Source organism: Cupressus sempervirens, chromosome 6 (assembly GCF_028749045.1).
Source record: "Cupressus sempervirens isolate cs-2001-9-10 chromosome 6, ASM2874904v1, whole genome shotgun sequence".
NCBI classification, from domain to species: Eukaryota; Viridiplantae; Streptophyta; class Pinopsida; order Cupressales; family Cupressaceae; genus Cupressus; species Cupressus sempervirens.
Genome location: NC_143123.1, coordinates 550,862,849 through 550,872,358, shown reverse-complemented (window position 1 = coordinate 550,872,358; position 9,510 = coordinate 550,862,849).

The window sequence follows — 9,510 nt, the reverse complement described above, 5'->3', positions numbered from 1 at the left end:
GACTTATATCCTTGGTAGAATTAAGAACTGATTGTTATCTCATCTTTTTTTTGGATATTATAAGCTTTTTCCTTTTTCTCATCTTCAATTCTACCAATATTTATGTAGTTCTTGGCAAGATGACCAAGTTCTATACAAATGAAACATCTTTTAGTAGTGTCTCTTTTCCTCAAATGATGCTTTACACAATTTATTGCAATGTGTCCAAATTCTCCACAATAATGACATCTGCACCAAGTATTGTAGTCCCAACCAAATATTACTTTCACAATTTGCTTTGCTAGATTTAATACCTTGGTTTTGCATTCTGATGACTTGTGTCCATGTTTCTTATATTTGTGACATTTGCCATCAAATATTGGTTTCTCTTTGCATTCATTAGCCTTATGACCATGTTGATTGCGATTATGGCATTTTTCATTAAATTTTTCTTATCCACTACTCTAACATTTGTTTGATGTATGACCTATCTTACCACAGTGATTGCAAGTAGGTTTTTGATTCTTTTGAGCTCCTTGCTTGGATGATTCTCCTTCTTCTATATATCCAATTCATACTTTTCCTTTTTTCCTATAGATATTTTTCTCATTCAATCAATTCGTGTCTGCTTGGAATTTCATCATTCTTTTTTTGATTTTCTTCTTAGAGTTTAGATTATTCCGTAATATTTCATTGATTTTCTTCTCAAAGTTTAGATCATTTTGTAATATTTCATTGATTTTCCTTTTAGAATTTAGATCAGTTCTCATTCTTTTATTTTCAAATCTTAGGCTCATGATTTTCTCATTTTCATTGGAGAGCTAATCAATAAAGTCTACTTGCTGAAAGGATTGGTTCTGGATTTCATTGTTTCTTCCATCTATATCTTCTTTTATCTTGTTTTTTTTGTTCCATGACTTCACTTAACCTTACTAACTAAATTTCTTGCTCTCTTTTAAGTTTTCTTACCTCTTCTTGTAGGGAACCATTCTTTTTTAGAAGTTCTTTGATTGCTTCATTGGCTTCATCCAAATTGCTTGAATGAAGGTCTTCAATTCTTTCTTCAATGTTGATATGACCATTCATTTGAATTGCAAGTTCTTTTATTCTTTTTAGGGATTGAGAGAGTTTCTCCTTTGCTTTCTTGAGTTGGGCAATGGCCATTTCCAAATCTCGCTTCTCATTTTCAATAGCTTTGTCAAGTCTAAATATCTCCATGGCCTTGATCTTTGATCAAGCTGTTAAACTTTTTCCTAAGAACTACAAAGCTCTAATACCAATTGTTAGAAATATTTAGGACTATGCTAAGTTACTAAGAGGTGAGAGGTGAATCATTAACTTCTAGGACTTCAAAAATTTCAACTCTTAATCCAAAAATCCAATTAGCATATAATCCATCACATATAATTTGATCTAATTGCATTCATAAAAAACTAAAAACATGAAAGCATTCATAACACTGTGACACAAAGATTTGGTGACCCAGAGACCTTCCAAATAGAAAGTAAAACTGGGGTGGGGATGATACCTACAAACTTTAGCACTGTAGTATAAAGTTAGCCTATTAAAGTTTACATTGATCACTTCTGATGATCTACCCTGTTAGGAGCAATAAGGATTGCGAGGTCCAACTTGTGAAAGGATTTACAAACATACAATGAAGTATGCACTTGGTAAAGATATTTACAAAAGACTGTTTGGTCTACCTTGTGAAAGGATTTGATTGATCCACTTGTTAGGATGAAATAGTAGATGATCTCTAATCTACAACTCAGTTTGCTGAATGAGATTTTTTAAGTACTAATCACCTTACTGTGATAGATATGAATTTGATGCTCCTTATACTATTGTAACCTTTTTGTAATTCACTCTTTCTACTTTTCTCTGATTGCATTCACATTCACATTCCTTACTTCTTTCACCCTTTGTTATGATACAATTCATTGCATATATATCAATCCAATTATACAAATTACAAATTCAGCCACAATAAAAGTTAACACAAATAGTACAAAGTTGGCCCATATGAAGACACTTAGGTTCTGAAGACTGACTCTATGAAGTTTTGATACTTGACATCCACTATTAATGTTTGACATGGTCATGCACTTGGTAGACGTAGAAGCTTAGTCCATATTGATCACTTCCAAGTAGTCTTGAACTTGGTCTACACTGGTGACTTGGTAGATACTATAAAACTCATCATATAAACTGAATCACTTGTTTACCATTGAATAACTTGGTAAACACTATTACTTTGAGCTTGGTATAAATTGAGTCTCTTGGTTAACACTAAGTGGCTCAGTTAACACTGGACTCACATCACATACACTGCAAACTCGGTGAACATTGCATAGCTCAGCTTGCACTAGTAAACTCAGCATACACCAAGATGTACGGTTTACACTGCTGATCTTCACTGTAACTGTGACTTCTTGGTAACCACTGAGATTTTTCCAAAGGACTCGGTAGCAATTGTAGAACTCAGTAAAAACCAAAATACTTGACAAACATTGTGAATTGTAAAAAAATCTTGGTAGTTATATACAATATGAATAAATGTGTGTCACTAATAACAAACTTGATTGATATGTCAACAAATTATGTTCCTAAGTCCAATAAACTTGAGTTTGCATTCCAAGCCAAGCTATCAATCAAGAAGAAACCTGAAAATTCTAAAAGAAAGAAGTTTGATAGTGAAGAGAGAGATGGTTTTGATGATGATCTTGAAATCATTGAAGCATTTCTTTCAAGCATATTTCTCAAAGGAAAAATTCCTTTGATATGATTTTCTTGTAAAGAAGTTGGTGACATTGCTGCAAGTTGTCCAAATAGAGAAGGAAAAGAAGAAAAGAAGCATGACAAGTAAAAAGGAAAGAATGATTTCAAAATATACAAAGACTATAAGGACAAAGGTAAAAAATATTGTTACATTGCTAAAGATTCTGATAGTGGTGAAGAAAATGAAATGGTTTACTTTGCTATTAAAGATGAATCAAATGATGAAAATGATAAGATGGCTCTCATCTCTCATGTTAGTAAGAAAAAACATGAATTATTGATAGTGTCCATTCTCACCACATGAATAGTGATAAATCTAAATTTGAGCACTTGGAACACTATGATGGTGGGAGTGTTAGATTTAGAAGTGATGAACCTTGTTATGTGAAGAGATAAGGTTGTATTGCACTAACCAATGATCTCACATGTGACAATGCTTACTGGATTGAAGGGTTGAAGCATAACCTGCTTAGTATGACACACTTGAATAACATTGGATTCAAGGTAGAATTCATGAATAGGAAAGCCAAGCTGCTAGATGGAAATGGAAATCTAGTTGGGACTGGTAATCAAACAAGAGGTAATCTATTCTACCTAGATCTACTTGTAAATTCATGTTTCATACCTCAAGTAGAAGAAATCTAGTTATGGCATAAAAGGCAGTGTCATGCAAATTTTAATAACCTAGTCAACATAAGAAAGAATAAAAGGGTTAGAGGTATTCTAAACCTAAAGAAACTTGATACAGGCATTTACAAGAATTGTCAAATTGGAAAGATGGGAAATACAAATTTTAAAAGAAAGAACTATCATTCTAAAGAAGTCTTGGAGGTGGTCCATATAGAACTTTGTGGACCCATTGGCATATAAAGCTACATTAGAGATATGAGAGTTATGTATTCAAAGGATAAATCCAAAGTTTTTCAAAATTTCAAATGGTATCTTGCTAGAGTTGAGAAAGAAACATGAAAGAAATTGAAATGTTTAAGATCAGATAGAGGAGATGAATTCATTTCAATTGAATTAAATGAATTCTACAATGAAAGAGGAATCAATCTATAACTGGTATGCATTAGTAGAATAAAATTGCTGAGAGAAGGAATATATCAATCATGGATTGTGCAAGGACACTGACGATATAGTAGAATGTTGCTATCAAATACTGGAAGGAAGCAATCAACATTGTTGTTCACACCTTGAATTTAGTTTAGTTGAAGAAGGACTGAAATCAAACACCTTTTGAATTATGGTATGGCTATAAACCTAATGTTTATTATTTCAAAGTATTTGGAAGAAAATTTTATTTCTAAAGGAGTTAAGAAAAGGAAAGTTTGATGTGAAAAGTGATGAAGGCATATTCTTGGGATACTCTAATAAGAGAAAAATATAAAAATGTTTGAATCTATCTACTCACAAAGTTATAGAAAGTGCACATGTAAAGATTGATGAGTTTGTAGAAGAGTTTGAAGAAAAAAGCAGAAAAAAATTTGAAAACTATAGAAACTTTGTTTACTATGAGCCTGATACTTTACCTAAAGTTCAAGAAAATGGTGGTCAATAGTCTTCACCACCTGAGTCCTTGAAATCCTTAGTTCAACACCAGTTTAAGCCATTGCAACCTGAGTCATAGTTAGAAGGACCCAAGTTTTAGCAAGTGCAAACTGAGTCATTTGATGGACCTGAGTCATAGACAATGAGACTCAAGCATGATTCAAAAGATCATGGTGAACCTAGTGAATTTAGAAAGAAGGAGCCCAGACTTGCTAGATATGTCAGAAGGCATCATGCACTCAAAAAAATCATTGGAGATCAGTTAGATGGTACAATGACAAAGAATAAATTAAAAGGTATAGGTTTTTAAACTATTTTTAAACCTAGAACTATCAAAGATACATTAGAAAATGAAAGATGGATTAAGGAAATGAATGAAGAGATTGATTAGATTGAAAGGAATAGAACTTGGACTCTTGTTCCTAGACCCAAAGACAAGAATATAATTGGCACAAAATGGGTATTTAGAAATAAATTGAATGAGAATGGAAAATTTTCAAGAAATAATGCAAGATTAGCTTGCAAGGGTTATTCTCAAGAAGAAGGTATTGATTATGGAGACTTTTTCTCCTATTGCTAGATTGGAAGGTGTTAGAACACTCCTTGCATATATAACACACAAAGGATTCAAAGTATATCAGATGGATGTGAAATCAAAATTCTTGAATGAAATCTTAGAAGAGGAAGTCTACATTGAGAAACTATAAGGTTTTATTGATCCTAGCAAAAAGGACATGGTTTGCAGACTACACAAAGCTTTGTATGATCTTAAATAATCCCCCAGAGCTTGGTATGAAAGTTTACATAATTATGTCATAAAGATTGGTTTTCAAAGAACTAATGATAACAACAACCTATACATGAAAGAAGGATCAGATAAGATGACTATGTTGGCAAAAATATTTGTGGATGATACATTATTTACTGGAATGATGATTTGAGCAAATATTTTTCTATGGAAATGAGTAAGGAATTTGAAATGTCAATGTTTGGAGAGATGAAATTCTTTGTTGGATTACAAATTCAACAGATGAAGGACGATATCTATATTAATCAATTAAAATACATCAAGGAGATATTGAATTTTTTTGGAATGGAGGATTCTAGACTAGTTGGAACATCTATGTCTACTAGACATAAGCATTCCAAAAATGATGATTCCAAAGAGAGACCAGACTATATACAAATCAATCATTGGAAAACTTTAGTATGTAGTGCACACAAGACCTAATATAGCATTAGCAGTTGGTATGGTGGATAGATTATCTAGTAATCCTAAAGAAAATCATATGATGACAATCAAAAGAATCATGAGGTATCTAAAAGGTACTAAAGATTATGGTTTGTGGTATAAGAAAGGGGGAAAATTTGAATTGAAGGCATTCACTGATGCTGATTGGACATAAACTGTTGATGATATAAAGAGCACTAGTGGTGGAGCACTTTTTCTTGGAAAGAGGCTAGTATCTTGGACATGAAAAGAACATAATAGTATCTCTCAGTCTACAACATAAGAAAAATATTTTTTTGCAATAGTCAATTATTCTAACATTGTGTGGTTTAAGCAACTGTCGTTAGGTATGAAGGAGGAGATCAAGGACCTAGTTGTTATATTCTATGATAACACAAGTGTAATAATCATATCCAAGAATCTAGTGATGCATACCAAGGCCAAGCACATTCCAATAAAATGTCATTTCTTGAGAGAATTGGTGCAAGACAAAGAGGTGAGATTGGAGTATGTGAATACAAAAGAATAGATTAAAGACATATTCACCAAGCCATTGCTTAAGGATGTATTTTTGTATCTAAGAGGTAAGCTAGGGGCCATTCCCTTGGTTGAAGCTCACTAATTATATTTTAGTAACATATCAACCAAGCATGTTGAAGATCAGACAAGTTGATGTAGTATTGTTAGAGCAGATTACATATGAATTCTATCTTTGGCATAAGATGTCAAAGAGGGAGAGTTTCCTATGTTATCAAAGAAATTTTTATGAATGTTTGAGATGTTATTTCATAAATTTTGAGTTGATATCAAAGAGGGAAAGTTTTCTATTGAAGTTATTGCAATCAAATATTGATGAAAGAGGGAGTTCATATTGATAGAGGGAGTTCTCATGTATGAGAATTAGAATGAAACTATTGATATTATTCTTACTTCTATTTTTCTCCAAAAATTCCTATGTATCATGACATGTTGTGTTGCCATCAATGCCAAAGAGGGAGATTGTTGGATACAATCATTCAATTGTATTTTGTCTTTTATGTTACACAAATTTCAAGTATATATCAAGTAATTAGTGTATGTTGAGCTCACTCGATTACCAAAGAGAGTTTACAACAAGACACTGTAGACACCTAAATTTGATTACACTGCTTTGGTAATCTAATTTAGCCATCTCTAAAGGCATCATTAATTAAATTCTTATTTAATTAATCCTTTGCCATCCCTAGTTGATTAAATATAATTAATCATCTATAGTCATAGTTGATTAATCAAATAATCTATTATTTATCAATTAAATCCTTTTCTCCTATCTAATTCCAAAAATCCCCATTTATTAAATAAATCTATTTGATAAATGAAATCCTCAAATTCAAAAATCCCTAACCTATCTCTAATCCTCCATTTAGCCTAATCCACCCCATCCACCCATACTAACCAAGCTTAGCCACTAACTCACCCACCCTCATTAATGCCATCCACTTGCACATCTCTAACATCCCTAATCTAATCCTAAACCCAAGCCTAATCCACCCCCTAATGTTGTCACATTCCTTAAACAAGTTTAAGACTTTCCTAATCCAAACCAAATTCTCCCCTCAAAAAACCCAACCACTAAGTCATGAGTGCTCTTACAAAACATAAAAGACTCTTACAAGCCCACTCATGACTCTTACACCCATCTTCCATACTCTTCCCTCTTCCACACTCATTCCTCTTACATTCCTCTTACATACTCAACCCCACTCATCATACCTTTAACCAACCCTTTACCCTACCCTCTCACACTCATCCTCCTTGTGACAAGTGTCACCTTCCCATTGGTGCTAAACAAGCACAATCCATGTGCTCCCCTTTGAGTGCATCTTAGCCCTCCTTAAGCCTTCATCCATCCTTGCATCTAAGCCCTCCATCCCTCTACCCCTTAGCCTATAAATTGAATCCCATCCCAAGCCATTTCATCAACAATCTTTGAGCTAAAGTTACCATGCTATTTTGAGAACCAAAGCCATCAATCTTACCCTTATAATGCCAAATTGAGAGCTCACAAAGCTACCAATTTGCCATTACCCATCTCCATTGAAGCAACTTTTGAGCATCTTGAGCATACATCCACAGCAAAAGGACACATCTACAGAATCAAGAAAGCATGGAGTGTTTTCTCTTATGAGGTTTGCACTTCTTGTTTGCTTTCTTTGTCTAAGCATATATGTGAATTTAGTTTTTTTGGTTTGTGAATGTTTACTTTATTTGTTAATGTTCTTTGCACACTAAAATTCTTGTTCTACAGACACTTCCTACCAAGCTCACTTGATTACCAAAGAAAAGTTGGCATGGAATGAGTGTTAACTGAGCTTACTCGGTTACCAAAGGAAGTTTGAAAGAAAGTCATTTTTGTGTTAGTGTTGACCGAGTTGGGTTGACTAACGAATGATTCTTTTTGTATTAGTTTATTTGATCTAAAAATTTTGTTGGTTAGTTCTAGCCAACTCATGGTATGAATTTCATTTGTTTAAAATTATATTGAAGACAACTTGACAAGGTAAAGCATATAAGTATAAGGTCAAGTTGAGGATTAAATGAGAGAAGAAGTATGGAAATGAAAAGATAAATCAAGGAAGCGAATTGGAAGGATATTAGAGTATTTGAGTTAATCGAGCTACAAAGAACATTCTTATCAAGAAGGATCAAGTATTCAAGCCGAAATAGAGATATGAAATCAAAAAATATAGTTGCATCAGCAATCAGGTCATATCATTGTTACTCTCTAATAATTGTAATAGTGAATCAAATCTCCTAACAGAGTTATCTTAAAAAATATTTTCCAAATCCTCTAACAAGGTAGCATTTCTAGATTGAAGTGTCTAAAGACCTCTAACAAGGAAAACTCTTAATAGGATGAACTAAATATTTTAATAGAGTCACACCTAATAGTGTGTTTTGTAACCTTTGATAGGGTTGGCTCCTAATAGGGCTCACTTCAAAAGAGTGAAAAACAATAATTAGTTGTAAATGTGGTTTTTCCCAAATTGGGTTTCCACATTAAATCTTGGTGTCTCTTGTGTTCATGTTATTTTATTTATGATTCTATGACTAAGTTAATTAAGGTTAATCACACTTTCTATAGGTTCAGTGTTAACAAAGTAATAATGCATATATTCAATATTAACTAAGTGTTTACGAAGTGACAATCATTCTTAGTATAAATTGAGTTACTGTGTTAACTGAGTATTTTAGTACTAACCGAGTTACAACAATATTTTAGCTTAGCAGATTTTTTTTTTTTTTGGTACTGACATCTTAAGGGTATGGGATTTATTTTTGTGGTAATTGGTTCACTTCTCCCCTCTAAGTTACTCCTCTTACATTTCAAACATATATATCATCTTGTTCTTCTTGCTTCACTACTTTAGGAAGCTCCTAAAGTATGAGTTTTTACATCAACTTGTAAGATATTTGAATTAACACATTTGATGTAGAGCTCCATCTTTGCTTAAATAGCCTTAGCAAGGGGAATCACCCCTAATTTACCTCTTAGATACTCATGCACATCCTTAGGTAAAGCCTTAGTTAAAATATCATCTATTTTATCGTTAGTGTTTACATTCTCCAATCTTACTTCTTTATCTCGAACTAACTCCCTTAAGTAATGATACTTGAAAGAAATATGTTTGATATTTGTGTGCATCACAAGGTTCTTTATATATTCATAGTGCATGTGTTATCAAAGTAGATAAAAACTTGATCAATAATTTCTTCCTTAATCCCTTTTAATAATTTCTTGATCCACACAATGTTAGAATAATTCATCAATGTTGCTACATATTTAGCTTTTGCTGTTAATTGTGAAATGTAGTTTTGCTTCTTGCTTATCCATAAAACTAGTCTCTTTCCTAGAAAGAAAGCTCCACTACTTGTACTCTTTTTGTCATCAATATTTCCTTGCCAATCAACATCTGTGTACACTTTTA